This window comes from Scylla paramamosain, chromosome 44 (assembly GCF_035594125.1).
Source record: "Scylla paramamosain isolate STU-SP2022 chromosome 44, ASM3559412v1, whole genome shotgun sequence".
Taxonomy (NCBI): Eukaryota; Metazoa; Arthropoda; class Malacostraca; order Decapoda; family Portunidae; genus Scylla; species Scylla paramamosain.
The window spans coordinates 8231014-8252958 of record NC_087194.1 but is presented as its reverse complement, the minus strand read 5'-3'; the positions used below and the strand labels follow the sequence as shown (position 1 = coordinate 8252958).

Below are 21945 nucleotides of genomic sequence, written 5' to 3'. Positions count from 1 at the left end.
AAAGAGACAGTAGTAAAGTTATTGATGAAGATAGAAATTAATTTAGTGTCAGGTTATTATGTTTTAAGTATGGTACTGAGTCTTTTTCTGTATGCAATTGATTATTATTATAAATCAATTGCATACAGCAGTTTACTGCAAACTAACTGGGAGTAATTATCTCTCTTTTATTCCTCAATTATTTAAGATTAATGCTATTAGAACTCTTTTATCGTTGCTAGAGCCTATCCTCAAGTTGGTTTACGTTTAAGGACTTTTCCATAATAACAGATTTCTGTTAAGCATCATCATTAATATTCTCTTCAACTTTCTAAACAGCAAATTTAATAAGCCTTCATCTAATGACACCCAGATGACACTTAAGAAATACATAAAATTACCGTACTATGGACACCTTAGTTATACTATTACGCTTAAAACACAATACCTTGACACTAAATTCATCTTCCTCAATAACTTTATTATTGTCGTTCTTAAAATTTAAAGACAGTATCCCTATTGGACTCCAACATCATTTATGAATCTAATTGATCGAGTTTTAAGATTCGGTATATTAGAGAAACCAAGAGTAATTTAACACACAGAATCAGTGAACATAAAGTGTATTCGATACCTACACAGAAAAAGAACTAACTCATTCCCCATTCTCAACAATAAGAACACATTCTCACGAACATGACTATCCTTTTTTCGAAAAAGAAGACTGCAGAAGATTACATAGAGCAGATGTTCATACAAACATTAAAATACTAGGAACTATTTATATTAAACACTTAAAACCTGAATTAAATAATCAATTACAATCATCCTAATTTTACTTTTTATAAACTCTGGTCGGAACTTCGTTTTCTGAGCTAATCAGTCAAACTCTCAAAACACCCTCTGTCAGTCCTCACTCTTCTATCAGCGAGTGTACACCTCGTCTGTTCCACTTAGCTGCTTACTTATTTATTCCACTTTTTTTTGTCCAATATCAGTGTCTAATAAATACTCACCAATATATTACTATTGCTTCATACATTGTCTTTACTGTTTTTTTTTTAGATAACATTGTTACTCACCGTCATAACATATGTCGACCTTCGTTTACTTTTTCATTGTTCCCCTGTTTTTAAAATGTATCTTTTTAGTGATGTACTAAATGTAATTATGTATTTTAACCTGAAGATGAAGGTGAAACGTTGCAAGAGATAAAGTGAAGAAAAAAAAAAACTCTGGATGTTTTCCCTGTTCACCTCTACTACATATATATATATATATATATATATATATATATATATATATATATATATATATATATATATATATATATATATATATATATATATATATATATATATATATATACATACAGGCGCGCGGTGCAACAACGACGTAACCGTGAAATTTGAGATTTCGTGTTTTTGCCTGCTCCGTGTGGTAGAAGGGTGTAAAAGTCTCGTGGTGATGTCGGCCAAGTCATATTCGACCATCTAAGCACCTGTACTAAGGCTCAAAGTCGAGCGTTGTGCGGAGAAATAACGTGCCGGTAATGAGTAAGTTTTATTTTTTACGCTCGGAAAAAAATTCATAAAATATTTATTTATGTACCAATCTTCATGAAACTTTCACCTAATACTATGTGTAATAGGCTCTAACACATTATTAACAAATGAAAACAATATCGGGAAAAAAATTATTACCTACGGTATACGCGTTAATTAACGCGTAAGTCATCCACCCAAAATCGTCACCTATCACTTCGAAACCTACATCCCCAAACAGAACTACCCAAGACCTTTCAAATGATGTATAATACTTACTTATTTAAGGGTATCCTATTGTGCGCAATCAGTGTTAACTTTGAGCGCGTTTTTCTCGAAACTTCCATTTCTCGGTTACGTCGTTGTTGCACCGCGCGCCTGAATATATATATATATATATATATATATATATATATATATATATATATATATATATATATATATATATATATATATATATATATATATATATATATATATATATATATATATATTCACCGTAACCACTTATACCAATTTCCTGGTCATAGAATTGCCTGATATTTGGGCTCCCAAATGAAGTGAAGTACTGTCAACCAAATAAAACGTTCTCGTTTAATGAAGCAGACATCGGCCGTCGTATCTTGAGTTTGCTGTCAGGCGCAGATGCGTTGGTGTTCCACAACAACTGCAGGTGATGCTACTATACTGACATACCTTGTTGGCAAACGACCACAAGAAAACACCCCCACCACCCGAGAAGACCAGCGGTAGAGAGTAGTCTTTTGTCCTGAAACCACGAGGACATGTAGCACCAGGGGAGATCCTTGCAGCAACGATGTGTTTCGGTCCCTCTCATAAGGGCGTTCAGAGATATTCAGTGTGTCAGTAAAGAATCGGTTATGACCAGTGAACAGACCACATGGTGTATCTGCGGTGGCAACTAGTTGTGCACCTGGTTTGGCCAGATGGCGCCCTAAGGACGGCTGGCATCGCGACGCACGTGTAGATACCGTAACAACAACATGGCTACCAGCTGCCGTAGCACACTAATACAGTGCCACGAAGTGTTTTGTTCTAACCCCACAAAACTCCACAACACCACCACGTCCCATGCAGCGGGCCTACTCCATGGGGTTCTCAGGTTCTTTTGGGCACAAGAACATAGCAAAACACTTAAGCTAGGACCTTTCGACATACTGGTCCCCTGTTTCCTAGAGGAAAGAACGGAACTATATGTGATGTACTAAGTCTTGAGGCATGACATGGCTAACCACAAGGTTGCAGCTGGGGATCATAACAGCATGGCAGTTGCTTTGGTGGATGGGGACTCCCATCCCTAGTAGCTATGGGATTTATTGGTCTGGTAATTCAAACCCTTTGGCTTTAATACCACCAAGGCATTGTCTGTGCTAAGAGATTTAAGTAAGAATAGATAATGACCAACTCGACACTCTAAGTAGGGTTGCCTAAGGTAATGCTATAACATGCTAAGTAGCCGATTGCATAGAACAGTAAATCCCCCATCAAGTATTCAAGATTCTCGCCACGACAGCGCCAAAAATAGCCTTTTTAATACAGTCATGACATTTGGTCAAGAATAGTGGTCCGTCACGACAGCGTCATAACAGCGTCACGATGGACCTATGACAATCACGACAGCATCACGACAGCGGTATGACAACGACACGATTTTCGGAATTTCGAAGTTCAATGGTAATTTTTGCCATCACGACAAAGTGACAATCGGTAAGACAATCACAACAAAGTAATAACAGAATCACGACGGTTTCATGAGGGTGTCATAATATTATCACAATTATATCTCTCTGGGCGACCGCGGGAAATATAAAAAAAGGGTGGCTGACAGCCGCCAGAGCCCACAGTTGTGCGAGTACATGCAAGAGTCGCATTCTACAACACCCTCCTCATCTATGCAATGGATCTTAGTGATATGTTACTGACGGACGGCAATATGCAGAAGTTTTTTTCTTTTTTTCTTTTTTTCTTTTTTTTTTCTTTTCATGTAGGAGGGGCACCGGCCAAGGGCAACAAAGATAAAAAAAAAAAAAATCCCCACTGAGATGTCAGTCCCCGAATAGGGTTCATAGCCATAGTCAGAAATTGAACGATAAGTGTCTTGAAACATCCCTCATGAAGGAATTCAGGTCATAGGAAGGTGGAAATAGAGAAGAAGAAAGGGAGTTGAGAGTTTACCAGAAAAAGGGATGAATGATTGAGAATACTGGTTAACTCCTGCATTAGAGAGGTGGACAGAATAGGGGTGAGAGAAAGAAGAAAGTCTTGTGCAGCGAGGCCGTAGGAGGAGGAGAGGCATGGTCCGAGAGTAGGAGGGTCATCCACTCCAGGTAACGATTCGTAAATGCCAAATCCAAAATCTTTCATTAGAAGGGACCGTACGAGTCCTGACGGAGTGGGGAAACTGGACGTAAATCCGAAAAAAAAAAATATATATATATATATATATATATATATATATATATATATATATATATATATATATATATATATATATATATATATATATATATATATATATATATATATATATATATATATATATATATATATATATATTACTATTATTACTATATTTATTATTACTATCATTATTGTTAGTAGTAGCAGTAGTAGTAGTAGTAAAAGTAGTTGTAGTAGTAGTAGTAGTAGTAGTTTTTCTTTATGTATGAGGGACACCGGCCAAGAGCAACAAAAATCCAATAATAAAAAAAATAAATAAATGTCAACTGAGATTCCGGTCCCCTAACAGTGTTCGAAGCAGTAGTCAAAAAATGAAAGATAGCTGTCTTGAAACCTCCTTCTTGAAGGAATTCAAGTCACAAGAAGGTGGAAATACAGAAACAGGCTGGGAGTTCCAGAGTTTACCAGAGTAAGGGATGAATGGTTAAGAATACTCTTGCATTAGAGGTGGACAGAATAGGGGTGAGAGAAAGAATAAAGTCTTGTGCAGCGAGGCCGCGGGAGGAAGGAGGCATACATTTAGCAAGATCAGAAGTGCAGTTAGCATGAATATTGTGGTAGAAGATAGCTAGAGATGCAACATTGCAGCGATGAGAGAGGCTGAAGACAGTCAATTAGAGGAGAGGAATTCACGAGATGAAAACCATTTCATTCCACCATGTCTAAAAGAGCGGTATGAGTGGAATCCCACCCCAGACATGTGAAGCATACTCCATACATGGATACGGATAAGGCCTTTGTACAAAGTTAGCAAGCTCGGGAGGTGAGAAAAACTGGCGGAGGCGTCTCAGAACACCTAACTTCATAGAAGCTGTTTTAGCTAGAGATGAGATGTAAAGTTTCCAGTTTAGATTATAAGATAAGGACAGACCATGGATTTTTAGTGTAGAAGAGGGGGACAGTTGAATATCATTAAAGAAGAGGGGATAGTTGTCTGGAAAGTTGTTTCAAGTTGATAGATGGAAGAATTGACCAGGAGGAGAGGATAATCAAGACTCAGTAAGGATACTGGAGGAGGCAGTAGACACCTGCCGAAACGATAATTACTCCCAGTGAGGTCTAAAGCACTGTTCAGAGGGTGCTGTGAACTTATCATTAAACCCAGCTGTGACCTCACTGAACGTTTCCCTTTGTGTCTCACAACACAAGGGGGCAATCACAGCCTGCCCTCTAAAGACAACTCTCTTCCTCCACACAAAACTACAAGCACCTAATAACACACACACCCTTCACTCAAAAATTTTAAAATCATCATGGCGACTCCTACACCAGCCCCGGAGTCCCCATCTGGGGAGGGGACCATAAATGTCCCTAAGTCGGACTGCCTTTCTGTCGACAACCCTAAGTGTCTTGACACCTCCTTCAACTTTTTCTTCATTAACTTCTGCAACATTCGCGGTCTAAGATCTAATTTTCAATTTGTAGAACACCACCTCTCCTCTTCTAAACCTCTTCTTCTTTTCCTCACTGAAACTCAGGTGTCTGAGGCAACTGACAGTTGCCCCTTTTCTCTTCCCTCCTACTTTCTCTATCCTCATTTTCGATCCAAAGCTCGATGCTGCGTTTATGTGCGCAATGACTTAACCTGTTCTCGTGCCCACGCTCTTGAATCTTCCGAGTTTTCCACCATCTGGCTACGACTACAGAGTCACTCTCATACTAAATTTAGCTGTGCTGTATACCTCTCACCTAACTCCTCTGATTATAAGAAATTCTTTGACTACTTAACTTCCAAAGTGGAGCACATTCTGACCCTCTTCCCTTTTGCAGAGATCTCCATTCTTGGAGACTTCAATGTTCACCACCAGCTTTGGCTTTCCTCTCCCTTCACTGACCATCCTGGTGAACATACAACCTTTGCTGTCCTCCATGACCTAGAGCAAGTGGTGCAACACCCTACTCGTATTCCTGACCGTCTTGGAGATACACCCAACATTCTTGACCTTTTCCTGACCTCTAATCCTTCTGCCTATGCTGTCACCCTTTCTTCTCCGTTGGGCTCCTCCTATCACAATCTCATATCTTTAACTTGTCCTATCGCTCCAATCCCTCCTCAGGATCCCCCAAGCGAAGGTGCCTCTGGCGTTTTGCCTCTGCTAGTTGGGGGGAACTGAGGAGGTATTTTGCTGATTTTCCTTGGAATGACTATTGCTTCCGTGTCAGAAACCCGTCTTTGTGTGCTGAGCGCATAACAGAGGTGATAGTGTCTGGCATGGAGGCGTACATTCCTCACTCTTTTTCTCATCCTAAACCTTCTAAACCTTGGTTTAATACAGCTTGTTCTCGTTCTATACATGATAAAGAGGTGGCCCACAAAAGGTACTTAAGCCTTCCATCACCAGAATCTCATGCACTTTATATTTCTGCCCAGAACCATGCCAATTCTGTTCTCCAACTAGCCAAAAACTCCTTCATTAACAAAAAATGTCAAAACCTTTCAAGATCTAACTCCCCTCGTGATTTCTGGCATCTAGCCAAAAATATCTCCAATAACTTTGCTTCTTCTTCTTTCCTTCCTCTATTTCAACCAGATGGCACCACTGCTATCACATCTATTTCTAAAGCTGAACTCTTCGCTCAAACCTTTGCTAAAAACCGCTACCTTGGACGATTCTGGGCTTGTTCCTCCCTCTCCTCCACCCTCTGACTATTTCATGCCACGTATTAAAATTCTTTGCAATGATGTTTTCCATGCCCTCGCTGGCCTAAACCCTCGGAAGGCTTATGGACCTGATGGGGTCCCTCCTATTATTCTCTGAAATTGTGCCTCGGTGCTTGCACCTTACCTAGTCAAACAGTCTTCTAAACCTCATCTTCTTTTCCTCACTGAAACTCAGGTTTCTGAGGCAACTGACAGTAGCCCCTTTTCTGTTCCCTCCTACTTTCTCTATCCTCATTTTCGATCCAAAGCTGGATGCTGCGTTTATGTGCGCAATGACTTAACCTGCTCTCGTGCCCACGCTCTTGAATCTTCCGAGTTTTCCACCATCTGGCTACGACTACAGAGTCATTCTCATACTAAATTTATCTGTGCTGTATACCTCTCTCCTAACTCCTCTGACTATAAGAAATTCTTTGACCACTTAACTTCCAAAGTGGAGCACATTCTGACCCTCTTCCCTTTTGCAGAGATCTCCATTCTTGGAGACTTCAATGTTCACCACCAGCTTTGGCTTTCCTCTCCCTTCACTGACCATCCTGGTGAACTAGCCTACAACTTTGCTATCCTCCATGACCTAGAGCAATTGGTGCAACACCCTACTCGTATTCCTGACCGTCTTGGAGATACGCCCAACATTCTTGACCTTTTCCTGACCTCTAATCCTTCTGCTTATGCTGTCACCCTTTTTTCTCCGTTGGGCTCCTCCGATCACAATCTCATATCTTTATCTTGTCCTATCACTCCAATCCCTCCTCAGGATCCCCCTAAGCGAAGGTGCCTCTGGCGTTTTGCCTCTGCTAGTTGGGGGGACCTGAGGCGGTATTTTGCTGATTTTCCTTGGAATGACTACTGCTTCCGTGTCAGAGACCCGTCTTTGTGTGCTGAGCGCATAACAGAGGTGATAGTGTCTGGCATGGAGGCGTACATTCCTCACTCTTTTTCTCGTCCTAAACCTTCTAAACCTTGGTTTAACACAGCTTGTTCTCGTGCTATACATGATAGAGAGGTGGCCCACAAAAGGTACTTAAGCCTTCCTTCACCAGAATCTCATGCACTTTATATTTCTGCCCGGAACCATGCCAAGTCTGTTCTCCAACTAGCCAAAAACTCCTTCATTAACAGAAAATGTCAAAACCTTTCAAGATCTAACTCCCCTCGTGATTTCTGGCATCTAGCCAATAATATCTCCAATAACTTTGCTTCTTCTTCTTTCCCTCCTCTACTTCAACCAGATGGCACCACTGCTATCACATCTATTTCTAAAGCTGAACTCTTTGCTCAAACCTTTGCTAAAAACTCTACCTTGGACGATTCTGGGCTTGTTCCTCCCTCTCCTCCACCCTCTGACTACTTCATGCCTCGTATTAAAGTTCTTCGTAATGATGTTTTCCATGCCCTCGCTGGCCTAAACCCTCGGAAGGCTTATGGACCTGATGGGGTCCCTCCTATTGTTCTCCGAAACTGTGCCTCCGTGCTTGCACCTTGCCTAGTCAAACTCTTTCAGCTCTGTCTGTCAACATCTACCTTTCCTTCTTGCTGGAAGTTTGCCTACATTCAACCTGTTCCTAAAAAGGGTGACCGCTCTAATCCCTCAAACTACCGTCCTATTGCTTTAATTTCCTGCTTATCTAAAGTTTTTGAATCTATCCTCAACAGGAAGATTCTTAAACATCTATCACTTCACAACCTTCTATCTGATCGCCAGTATGGGTTCCGTCAAGGCCGCTCTACTGGTGATCTTCTGGCTTTCCTTACTGAGTCTTGGTCATCCTCTTTTAGAGACTTTGGTGAAACTTTTGCTGTTGCCTTGGACATATCAAAAGCCTTTGATAGAGTCTGGCACAAAGCTTTGATTTCCAAACTACCCTCCTACGGTTTCTATCCTTCTCTCTGTAACTTCATCTCAAGTTTCCTTTCTGACCGTTCTATTGCTGCTGTGGTAGACGGTCACTGTTCTTCTCCTAAATCTATTAACAGTGGTGTTCCTCAGGGTTCTGTCCTGTCACCCACTCTCTTCTTATTATTCATTAATGACCTTCTAAACCAAACTTCTTGTCCTATCCACTCCTATGCTGATGATACCACCCTGCACTTTTCCACGTCTTTTCATAGACGTCCAACCCTTCAGGAGGTAAACATATCACGCAGGGAAGCCACAGAACGCCTGACTTCTGATCTTTCTAAAATTTCTGATTGGGGCAGAGCAAACTTGGTATTGTTCAATGCCTCAAAAACTCAATTCCTCCATCTATCAACTCGACACAATCTTCCAGACAACTATCCCCTCTTCTTCAATGACACTCAACTGTCCCCCTCTTCTACACTGAACATCCTCGGTCTGTCCTTTACTTATAATCTGAACTGGAAACTTCACATCTCATCTCTAGCTAAAACAGCTTCTATGAAGTTAGGTGTTCTGAGACGTCTCCGCCAGCTTTTCTCACTCCCCAGCTGCTAACTCTGTACAAGGGCCTTATCCGTCCATGTATGGAGTATGCTTCACATGTCTGGGGGGGTTCCACTCATACTGCTGTTCTAGACAGGGTCGAATCAAAAGCTTTTCGTCTCATCAACTCCTCTCTTCTAACTGACTGTCTTCAGCCTCTCTCTCACCATCGCAATGTTGCATCTCTACCTGTCTTCTACCGCTATTTTCATGCTAACTGCTCTTCTGATCTTGCTAACTGCATGCCTCCCCTCCTTCCGCAGCCTCGCAGCACAAGACTTTCTTCTTTCTCTCACTCCTATTCTGTCCACCTCTCTAACGCAAGAGTTAACCAGTATTCTCAATCATTCATCCCTTTCTCTGGTAAACACTGGAACTCCTTGCCTGCTTCTGTATTTCCACCTTCCTATGACTTGAATTCCTTCAAGAGGGAGGTTTCAAGACACTTATCCACTAATTTTTGACCACTGCTTTGACCCTTTTAAGGGACTGGCATTTCAGTGGGCATTTTTTTTTTTATTAGATTTTTGTTGCCCTTGGCCAGTATCCTTCCTACATAAAAAAAAAAAAAAAAAAAAAACTCTTTCAGCTCTGTCTGTCAACATCTACCTTTCCTTCTTGCTGGAAGTTTGCCTACATTCAACCTGTTCCTAAAAAGAGTGACCGTTCTAATCCCTCAAACTACCGTCCTATTGCTTTAATTTCCTGTCTATCTAAAGTTTTGAATCTATCCTCAACAGGAAGATTCTTAAACATCTATCACTTCACAACCTTCTATCTGATCGCCAGTATGAGTTCCGTCAAGGCCGCTCTACTGGTGATCTTCTGCCTTTCCTTACTGAGTCTTGGTCGTCCTCTTTTAGAGATTTTGGTGAAACTTTTGCTGTTGTCTTGGACATATCAAAAGCTTTTGATAGACTCTGGCACAAAGCTTTGATTTCCAAACTACCCTTTTACGGTTTCTATCCTTCCCTCTGTAACTTCATCTCAAGTTTCTTTACTGACCGTTCTATTGCTGCTGTGGTAGACGGTTACTGTTCTCCTAAATCTTTTAACAGTGATGTTCCTCAGGGTTCTGTCCTGTCATCCACTCTCTTCTTATTATTCACTAATGATCTTCTAAACCAAACTTCTTGTCCTATCCACTCCTACGCTTGACTTCTGATCTTTCTAAAATTTCTGATTGGGGCAGAGCAAACTTGGTATTGTTCAATGCCTCAAAAACTCAATTCCTCCATCTATCAACTCGACACAACCTTCCAGACAACTATCCCCTCTTCTTCAATGACACTCAACTGTCCCCCTCTTCTACACTGAACATCCTCGGTCTGCCCTTTACTTATAATCTGAACTGGAAACTTCACATCTCATCTCTAGCTAAAACAGCTTTTATGAAGTTAGGTGTTCTGAGACGTCTCCGCCAGTTTTTCTCACTCCCCAGCTGCTAACTCTGTACAAGGGCCTTATCCGTCCATGTTTTGAGTATGCTTCACATGTCTGGGGGGGTTCCACTTATACTGCTCTTCTAGACATGGTGGAATCAAAAGTTTTTCGTCTCATCAACTCCTGTCCTCTAACTGACTGTCTTCAGCCTCTCTCTAACTGCCGCAATGTTGCATATCTAGCTGTCTTCTACCGCTATTTTCATGCTAACTGCTCTTCTGATTTTACTAACTGCATGCCTCCCTTCCTTCCGCGGTCTCGCTGCACAAGACTTTCTTCTTTCTCTCACCCCTATTCTGTCCACCTCTCTAACGCAAGAGTTAACCAGTATTCTCAATCATTTATCCCTTTCTCTGGTAAACTCTGGAACTCCCTGCCTGCTTTTGTATTTCCACCTTCCTATGACTTGAATTCCTTGAAGAGGGAGGTTTCAAGACACTTATTCATCAATTTTTGACCACTGCTTTGACCCCTTAGTAGGACTGGCATTTCAGTGGGCATTTTTTTTATTGGATTTTTGTTGCCCTTGGCCAGTGTCCTGCCTACATAAAAAAAAAAAAGGGAAAGAATCACTAGCAGAACGGCCTTGACTGAACCTATACTGGCGATCAGATAGAAGGTTGTAAAGTGATAAATGTTAAAGAATCTTCCTGTTAGGGATAGATTAAAAAACTTTAGATAGGCAGAAAATTAAAGCAATAGGACGGTAGTTTGAAGAATTAGAACGGTCATCCTTTTTAGCAACAGGCTGAATGTAGGCAAACTTTCAGCAAGAAGGAAAGGTAGATGTTGACAGACAGAGTTGAAAGAGTTTGACTAAGCAAGGTGCAAGCTCAGAGGCGCAGTTTCGGAGAACAATAGGAGGAACCCCATCAGGTCCATAAGCCTTCCGAGAATTTAGGTTAGCGAAGGCTAACATCATGAATGAAAACATCATTGCGAAGAATTTTAATAGGTAGCATGTAGTCAGAGGGTGGAGGAGACGGCGGAACATGACCTGAATCGTCGAAGGTAGAGTTTTTTTTGCAAAGGTCTAAGTGAAGTGTTCAGCTTTAGAGATAGATGTGATAACAGTGGTGCCATCTGGTTGAAATAAAGGAGAAAAAGAAGAAGAAACAAAGTTACTGGAGATTTCTTTTGGCTTGATACCAAAAGTCGCGAGGGGAGTTAGACCTTGAAAGATTTTGACACTTTCTATTAATGAAGGAGTTTTTGGCTAGTTGGAGAACAAACTTGGCATGGTTCTAAACAGAAATATAAAGCGCATGAGATTCTGGTGATGGAAGGTTCAAGTACCTTTTGTGAGGTAACCTCTCTGTCATGTATAGCACGAGAACAGTAGTAATAGTAGTAATAGTAGGAGTAGTAATAGTAGTAGTAGTAGTAGTAGTGGTAGTAGTAGTAGTGGCAGCAATCTTATTATTTTTATTATTATTATTATTATTATTATTATTATTATTATTATTATTATTATTGTTATTATTACTATTATTTTTTTTAATATTATTATTATTTTTATTATTATTATTATTATTATTATTATTATTATTATTATTATTATTATTATCATCTTTGTTGTGGCTGTTGTTGTTGCTGTTACTGCTGTTGCTAATATTGTTTTGTTGGCACTTGATGTAACTACGTAGTAGTAGTAGTAGTAGTAGTAGTAGTAGTGTGGCTATGGTGGCTGCGAGTTTAAAGTACTGTGATTAGCAAGGATTGAGTTAATGAGCTAAATGTATTTCTAATGGTTTTGAGGTTGTGTGGTTAACGTTAGTAAGCGAGGATGGAGGTGTGGCAGCCAGGCCGAGGTAGAGTGACTCGGGTCGCTGCTGGCGCCGCACCAACGATTCACGCTGTTGCCTTAAATAAGGAAGAAACTGGAGACATAATTTTGATTTTTATGCACAAGCTCTCTAGGCTGTGAAGAGTGAAGATGACGGAAGCATTTGATGTAAGGGTAATTCCCGAGTTTGAGGACACCTCACAACCTGTGGGTGAGTGGGTCGAAAAGGTCGAGCTGGTGTGTCGCCTGAAGGAGGTCAAGGACCTCGCCACCGTCGTGCCATTGAGACTTACTGGTGGAACATTCTCCGTCTACCAACAGTTACAGGAAGATAAGAAGAAAATATTAGGAAGATCAAGGCTGCCCTGTATTCCGCATTGGACCAGTTCGTGGCTTACGGGTTGTCCATGGCTTGTTATCTGAAGAGTGGTGAAGAGGACGACGTCTACCTTGCCGATCTCTGTCACCAGTCATCCTTATGACGTGAGTGACACATGGACGGCATGATGACGTGAGTGACACCGCCCTTGTCTGTGCTTTTGTCGCCGACCTGCGAGACATAGTTCACCATGTGCTTCTGGCAGGTACTCGCATCGAGTCAATGACACTCGTTCAGATTATTGAGCGTGCGCGTGTGCGGGCGCTGCTCACGGAAGATAATTGTACGTCTGCTCTTGGCGTGATGCACCTGGGAGTGCCCCGCCGCCTGAACAGGATGCCCAAAACTTGCCAAGAATACATGTTTTTTAACTATGGTTTGCCTACCACCTGGCATGATGGAGAGGGCGTTCCGGAGGAACAATGGTAGGGACCATAACTGAGGAAGGACACTTCGACGCGGCCCTCGCGAGTGCTGTGAATGTGGCGTTATTAGTGGCACTTGTATCCGTCAACAGACTGAAGAGGACTCTGCTAATTGACTTATTGATTTAGTTTATTGCTCCGCAATATCGCGGTCATATGGCTCCACTACAAAACTTTAAAAAGCAGCAATAATTGCAGGTCAAAATATCGATAATAAAAATAAAATTATAGGTATGGCAAAAATCTTAATCACTAAAAAAATAACTATGAAAAAGATAATGTGATGAATCATCAAAACCTTAATTGCTTAAAATGAGAGGGTTGGTATTTTAATTTATTATTTAATTTAATTCTATTTTATTTTATTTAAAGTCAGGGGGTCCTGATCCCAATGACCCAGACCAGTGTGTCTGGCGTTATTCGCTTCGTACCCAAGACATTGAACCCACTGACCCGGATATCTAGCTTTGTTCGTTGCGTGTCCAAAACATTGAATTCACTCACCCAGATATCTGACGTTGTCCGTTACGAGGACATTGCTAATTGTCACTGGTTGTTCGATGAGCATTGCCCATGTGTCTTGCTGTTCATAATGGTATAAGAAAGTGAACGTGTAAACTGTTAACGGACAGCGCCAGAAGTGTGAAGGAGTGTGACAAGTGACCGTGCAGACACAGGACGGACTGCCAGTAGGGACTGACGTAATAGGCCAATCAACTTCAATGCTATTCTGGGAGATGAATGGTATTGTGGCTGTAGGAGGTAATACAGTTGTCCCCCAGTGAAATACTGTTTGGTGGCCAAGGGAGTGGGGGTGTTGCGATGGCTGGCAGTGTGCAAAGACAAGCGTTGGAAATTGAAGTGTTGGAAAAGGACTTCAAGGTCAGGTATGATGGTAATGTGAAAGCATGGACTGTGAAGTAGGAGTGGGCCGGAGGCAGGCACCTCAGCCGACTCCTCAACGTGATCTCTGAGTATCATGTCCCTGCTTTGGCACGGTGGGAGTTTGAAGAAGAAAAAGAGAAGTGGATCGGCGAAAAAAGACTTATTCTGCACGATGAAAAGGAATACAAAAAGCTTAAAGGAATGATTTCCTTGTCTTGGCTGTCTTACAGAAGAACAAGGTTAAGGTTCGGCCCGTGTTGGGCTACCGAAAATTAAAAACTCAGCTGGAGCCTCACACAGCAGATGTAGATGTGTACGGTGATAAGCTACATGTATGGCAGCGAATCGGTCAAAATGTCTCACTGGTATAGCTAAGAAAGGCCTATTTGCAAGTAAGGGTGCACCATTCGCTTTGGCCTAATAGAACTTTCGTTCTTAGAGGCAAGTGTTTTTGCCTGAGGAGACTAGGATTTGGCCTCAGTATTGGTCCAGTGGTGATGAAAGCCGTGGTTTATGAGATTTTGAAGCAAGATGAGGGCCGTTCCAGCATACGTCGACGACATTTTCGTAAAAGAGGACGTCGTCCCGTCAGACGCAGTAGTTGAACACCTACGTCGGTTCGGCCTTGAATGTAACCCAGCGCAAAAAGTCGCGGAAGAAACTGCCGGTTTGGGGCTGCAAGTCGGAGGTAAGCAGGAGCTGCGATGGCACAGGGATAACGAGGTAAGGGAGGAACCTCCTCGACTGTAACGAGGAGGTTCGCTGTTTTCGGGTTGTGGACAGCTAGTTGGTCACCTGCCTGTATGCGGCTGGCTGTGAGTCGCCGCGTCTTTCAAGAGAAAAGTTATCTCTCTTACGACGTCAAGGGATGACGGAAATGGTTGACGCCCTTTCCCTGGCGTTAGGAGTGGCTGTAGAAGTGGATGGTGAAATTACTGAAGACTTTTGCCTCCTGCGACCAGATAAAAAGTTTTCATATTAGGATGACAGAGATAGATACTGCACTGAAGGGGCTGAACTTGGCCGTCACCTGGGGCATGACGCGCATAAACCTCATGACAGACTCCTTCATTGTTCATTGCGGGATCTCGGACACTTTGAATGGAAAAACCCTGTAAAAACAAAAGCAGCTGAAGAAATGCTAAGTCGCAAAAAACTGAACACCTTGAAATACATATGCAATTAATATAACTTAAAAATAACTGTGAACAGACAGATGTGATGACCAGAGTTCCCCAAAAGTGGCACCATGTCTAATTTTGCGGAAATATATTCAGAGAGATTAGACAATACAGTCAGGTTTGCTGCAGTGTGTACGGATGAAGAGAAATCTTCAGAGAGATTAAGCAGTACAGCATGTGTGGCTAGGGAGCAGCATCACCGCATTGAGAAAATTCATCATGACTCTGGTCACCCGGTTCTCAGGCGAACTCTATCTTGTAAGGTGCGTTGACCCAACTGTCACCAGGCGCCAAGTTCAGCTGATCGTGTCGGACAGCCAGGTGTGTCGCTCCATAGATCCCGTTCTGGAGAAATGGCGAGCTGGTGTTTTTTTTTTTTTTTTTTTCTATGTAGGAAAGACACTGCCAAGGGCAACAAAAATCCAAAAAAAAAAAAATATGTCCATTGAAATATCAGTCCCATAAAAGGGTCAAAGCAGTGGTCAAAAATTGATGAATAAGTTTCTTGAAACCTCCCTCTTCAAGGAATTCAAGTCATAGGAAGGTGGAAATACAGAAGCAGGCAGGGAGTTCCAGAGTTTACCAAAGAAAGGGATGAATGATTGAGAATACTGGTTAACTCTTGCGTTAGAGAGGTGGACAGAATAGGGGTGAGAGAAAGAAGAAAGTCTTGTGCAGCGAGGCCGCGGGAGGAGGGGAGGCATGCAGTTAGCAAGATCAGAAGAGCAGTTAGCATGAAAATAGCGGTAGAAGACAGCTAGAGATGCAACGTTGCGGCGGTGAGAGAGAGGCTGAAGACAGTCAGTTAGAGGAGAGGAGTTGATGAGACGAAAAGCTTTTGATTCCACCATGTCTAGAAGAGCAGTATGAGTGGAACACCCCCAGACATGTGAAGCATACTCCATACATGGACGGATAAGGCCCTTGTACAGAGTCAGCAGCTGGGGGGGGGTGAGAAAAACTGGCGAAGACGTCTCAGAACACCTAACTTCATAGAAGCTGTTTTAGCTGGAAATGAGATGTGAAGTTTCCAGTTCAGATTATAAGTAAAGGACAAACCGAGGATGTTCATTGTAGAAGAGGGGGACAGTTGAGTGTCATTGAAGAAGAGGGGATAGTTGCCTGGAAGGTTGTGTCGAATTGATAGATGGAGGAATTGAGTTTTTGAGGCATTGAACAATACCAAGTTTGCTCTGCCCCAATCAGAAATTTTAGAATGATCAGAAGCCAAGCGTTCTGTGGCTTCCCTGCATGAAATGTTTACCTCCTGAAGGGTTGGACGTCTATGAAAAGACGTGGAAAAGTGCAGGGTGGTATCATCAGCGTAGGAGTGGATAGGACAAGAAGTTTGGTTTAGAAGATCATTAATGAATAATAAGAAGAGAGTGGGTAACAGGACAGAACCCTGAGGAACACCACTGTTAAAAGATTTAGGAGAACAGTAACCGTCTACCACAGCAGCAATAGAACGGTCAGGAAGGAAACTTGTGATGAAGTTACAGAGAGAAGAATAGAAACCATAGGAGGATAGTTTGGAAATCAAAGCTTTGTGCCAGACTCTATCAAAAGCTTTTGATATGTCCAAGGCAACAGCAAAAGTTTCACCAAAATCTCTAAAAGAGGATGACCAAGACTCAGCAAGGAAAGCCAGAAGATCACCAGTAGAGCGGCCTTGACGGAACCCATACTGGCGATCAGATAGAAGGCTGTGAAGTGATAGATGTTTAAGAATCTTCCTGGTGAGGATAGATTAAAAAACTTTAGATTGGCAGGAAATTAAAGCAATAGGACGGTAGTTTGAGAGATTAGAACGGTCACTCTTTTTAGGAACAGGTTGACTGTAGGCAAGAAGGAAAGGTAGATGCTGACAGACATAGCTGAAAGAGTTTGACTAGGCAAGGTGCAAGCACGAAGGTACAGTTTCGGAGAACAATAGGAGGGACCCCATCAGGTCCATAAGACTTCCGTGGGTTTAGGCCAGCGAGGGCATGGAAAACATCATTACGAAGAATTTTAATAGGTGGCATGAAGTAGTCAGAGGGTGGAGGAGAGGGAGGACCAATCCCAGAATCGTCCAAGGTTGAGTTTTTAGCAAAGGTTTGAGCGAAGAGTTCTGTTTTAGAAATAGATGTGATAGCAGTGGTGCCATGTGGTTGAAATAGAGGAGGGAAAGAAGAAGAAGAAGCAAAGTTATTGGAGATATTTTTGGCTAGATGCCAGAAGTCACGAGGGGAGTTACATCTTGAAAGGTTTTGACATTTTCTGTTAATGAAGGAGTTTTTGGCTAGTTGGAGAACAGACTTGGCATGGTTCCGGGCAGAAATATAAAGTGCATGAGATTCTGGTGATGGAAAACTTAAGTACCTTTTGTGGGCCACCTCGCTATCATGTATAGCACGAGAACAAGCTGTGTTAAACCAAGGTTTAGAAGGTTTAGGACGAGAAAAAGAGTGAGGAATGTACGTCTCCATGCCAGACACTATCATCTCTGTTATGCGCTCAGCACACAAAGACGGGTCTCTGACACGGAAGCAGTAGTCATTCCAAGGAAAATCAACAAAATACCTCCTCAGTTCCCCCCAACTAGCAGAGGCAAAACGCCAGAGGCACCTTTGCTTAGGGAGATCCTGAGGAGGGATTGGAGCGATAGAACAAGATAAAGATATGAGATTGTGATCGGAGGAGCCCAACGGAGAAGAAAAGGTGACAGCATAAGCAGAAGGATTAGAGGTCAGGAAAAGGTCAAGAATGTTGGGCGTATCCCCAAGACGGTCAGGAATACAGGAATACGAGTAGGGTGTTGCACCAATTGCTCTAGGTCATGGAGGATAGCAAAGTTGTAGGCTAGTTCACCAGGATGGCCTTCTATCCTTCTCTCTGTAACATAATCTCGAGTTTTCTTTCTGACCGTTCTATTGCTGCTGTGGTAGACGATAAATGTTCGTCTTCTTAATCTATTAACAGTGGTGTTCCTCAGGGTTCTCTCCCATCACCCACTCTCTTCCTATTATTCATCACTGATTTTCTAAACCAAACTTCTCGTCCTATCCATTCCTAAGCTGATAATACTACGTCTTTTCGCAGACGTCTAACCCTTCAGAGGTAAACAGTTCATGCAGGGAAGACACAGAACGCCTGACTTCTGATTTCTCTGAAATTTCAGATTGCGGCAGAGAAAACTTGGTATTGTTCAATGCCTCAAAGACTGAATACCTCTATCTGTCCACAGCCTTCTAAATAACTATCCCCTCCTGTCTTCAATGACACTCAACTGTCTCCCTTTTTTACAATGAACATTTCCTTATAATCTAAACTGGAAACTTAACATCTCATCTCTAAACAGCTTCTATTAAGTTAGACGTTCTGAGACGTCTCCGCCTGTTTTTCTTAAAGTGGTACCTTACTCGAAAATCAAGACAGATATTCCTTGGCTGGTTGTGAAACCGGAAACCAGAGATTGAACACTTAGTGCAATAATGGGAACCTACACACTGGTCTGTGAAAAGCTGCCCTCCCCAAAGAGGGAGATAGCCAAGACAAGGCACATAACTTTTACATTCACACTTATTTATACCAATCCGATGAAGAGAAGAGAAGAGAATGTAATAATAATGATAATAATAATAATGATAATAATAATAATAATAATAATAATAGTAATAATAATAATAATAATAATAATAATAATAATAATAATAATAATAAAAATGAAGGTAGAAATCTGGTATTCTTTAGATATTGCTACGAAAGAAGAATGATGACAGTGATAACATTTTATGCATAAATTAATTTATGTATGTCCACCGCTATAGTCAGTTCATTTAAGCTAGATCCCTGGCGCCTCGATGGGTTTGTAAACTCGCACCTGATTGCCTGCACTGTTCTTTCGCTAGCATTCGCGTCAAACCACATTTTGCATGCTCCAATGAGAAATTGTGGGTAATATTTTTGACTACTTTATAAGTACCGTCCCAGTTGTTTGGTGTTTAATCCACCAGCTGCTAACTCTGTACAAGGTTCTTATCATCCATATCTGGAGATCCATCCATATCCATATCCAAGATCCATATCTTCACGTCTCTTTCTTATAATCTAAACTGGAAGCTTACCATGTCATGTCTAGTTAAAACAGCTTCTATGAAGATAGGCATTCTGAGACGTCTTTTTGCTAGTTTTTCTCTCCTCCTCAACTGGTAACTCTGTACAAGGCCTTAATCGTCCATAACAACAACAACAACGTGAACAACAACAACAACAACAACAACTACTACTACTACTACTACTACTACTACTACTACTACTACTACTACTACTACTACTACTACTACTACTACCACTACTACTACTACTACTACTACTACTACTATTATAATCACTACTACTACTATTACTATAATCACTACTACTGCTGCTGCTGCTGCTGCTGCTGCTGCTGCTGCTGCTGCTGCTGCTGCTGTTGCTACTACTACTACTACTACTACTACTACTACTACTACTACTACTACTACTACTACTGCTGCTGCTGTTAATACTATTACTATAATAATAAGTACTATTACTAACAAAATGTTCTACTGCGGTGATGTGTGACGCCAAGAAAATATACAGGCCACGATTGGTGGAGCTCCTTAATTTTTTTTTGTTTTTCAGTTGTTTTATTGCATGCTGAGGATGTACCTTTAACTTTCTCTTGATACCATATAAGTGATCGCCACAGCGAGCTGACGCCTGCTCCTTTTCAGGACACACCACAAACATCTCCGCACACGGAGCCAAACAAACACACTTGGCCGTCACAAAACTACATACCCCAGCTCCATCATGAGCCCAGCCAACGCGACCCTGGGCCAGTCCCACTGGTCCCAGCTGAATGTACACACTTATGACTATGGCTGTCAGTTCGACAATATCTGACGATGCCATTTTCTCCCAGTTGTGTCCCGACTTCATATTCTCTACCAGTGAATGTATTACATTATCTGAACATGTGATTAATAAGAATAAAATAAGCTGAGGTTGTACCTTTAACTGTCTCTTGATACCATGTGAGGTGTTGTCATATATATATATATATATATATATATATATATATATATATATATATATATATATATATATATATATATATATATATATATATATATATATATATATATATATATATATATTTTTTTTTTTTTTTTTTTTTTTAGGAGGGACACCGGTCAAGGTCAACAAAAATCCTCCCCTCCCAAAACAAAACCCACTGAGGTGCCGATACCCGAATAAGCTACAAATCGGTAGTCAAAAATTGAAGGATAAGTTTCTTCAAACCTCCCTCTGAAAGGAGTTCAAGTCATAGGAAGGTGGAAATATATAAGTAGGCAGGGAGTTCCAAAGTTTACCAGAGAAAGGGATGAATGACTGAGAATACTGGTTGACTCTTGCATTAGAGAGGTGGACAGAATAGGGATGAGAGAAAGAAGAAAGTCTTGTGCAGCGAGGACGCGGGATGAGGGGAGGCATCCAGTTAGCAAAAATAGTTAGAACTAAAATTTCATGCTGTCTAATGTTCTACGCAGTGAGAGAACTATAGATTTTCATGGGAGACTAAAGAAAAACGGGTATGTCAAAAAATATTGGAAAAAAAAAGAAAGAAATTTAAAAAAATAAATAAATATATATCGTACTTCTCGCAGCGAGCGAAACCCTGGAATTTCATGACGAAAGACCTTATTACATAATTACATTTTTTTTTTTTTCAAAAGAAGCCGGAAAAAATGAAGAAAATTATAAAAGAAGAGAAAAAAAAATTTCTTAAGGTCCGGATCATACAACCCTCCTGAAGATAATCAGTTATAGGAGAGAAGTTGATAAGACGAAAAGCTTTTGATTCCACCCTGTCTAGAAGAGCAGCATGAGTGGAACCCCCCTCCAGATATGTGAAATATACTCCATACATGGAAGGATAAGACCCTGTACAGAGTTAACAGCTAGAAGGGTGAGAAAAATTGGCGGAGACGTCTCAGAACACCTAACCTCATAGAAGCTGTTTTAGCTAAAGATGAGATAACTACTACTACTACTACTACTACTTCTACTACTACTACTACTACTACAACAACAATTACTACTACTATTATTACTACGACTACTATTGCAACTACTGCTACACTACTACTACTACTACTACTACTACTACTACTACTACTACTACTACTACTAATACTATTACTGCTGCTGCCACTACTACCACTACTACTTCTACTACTCCTATTACTAATTATTATCATTATTATTATTATTATTATTATTATTATTATTATTATTATTATTATTATTATTATTTATATTGTTGTTGTTGTTGTGGTTGTTGTTATTATTATTATTATTATTATTATTATTATTATTATTATTATTATTATTATTATTATTATTATTATCATCATCATCATCATCAATTGTTGATGTTTTATGCATTAGTTAAGTAAATATTGCCAATTTGTGTGCCAGTGTAAACACTAAATCAAATAATATGTAAACATTTCTGTCAGGAAGCTTCGGCTTGACAGGCTGTGCAATTGTCATTTGTGTATGTTATATTCAGCTATGTATTTGTAATTTAAGGGCAATAAACCTTTACTTACTTACTTACTTAATTACTTACTTATTTACTTACTTACTTAGTAAACTTACTTACTTACTTAAGTATTTAGGTTTCCAGTTCAGATTATAAGAAAAGGACAGACCAAGAA

At 40.9% G+C, this 21945-nt stretch overlaps 1 protein-coding gene across 4 annotated transcripts in view; it reads left to right on the top strand.

Annotated features, from left to right (window-relative positions):
- The window catches only part of LOC135094046 (ankyrin-1-like), a 131247-nt gene that overhangs the window by 37505 nt on the left and 71797 nt on the right, over window positions 1-21945 (top strand). The gene's annotated exons all lie outside the window — the stretch shown is intronic.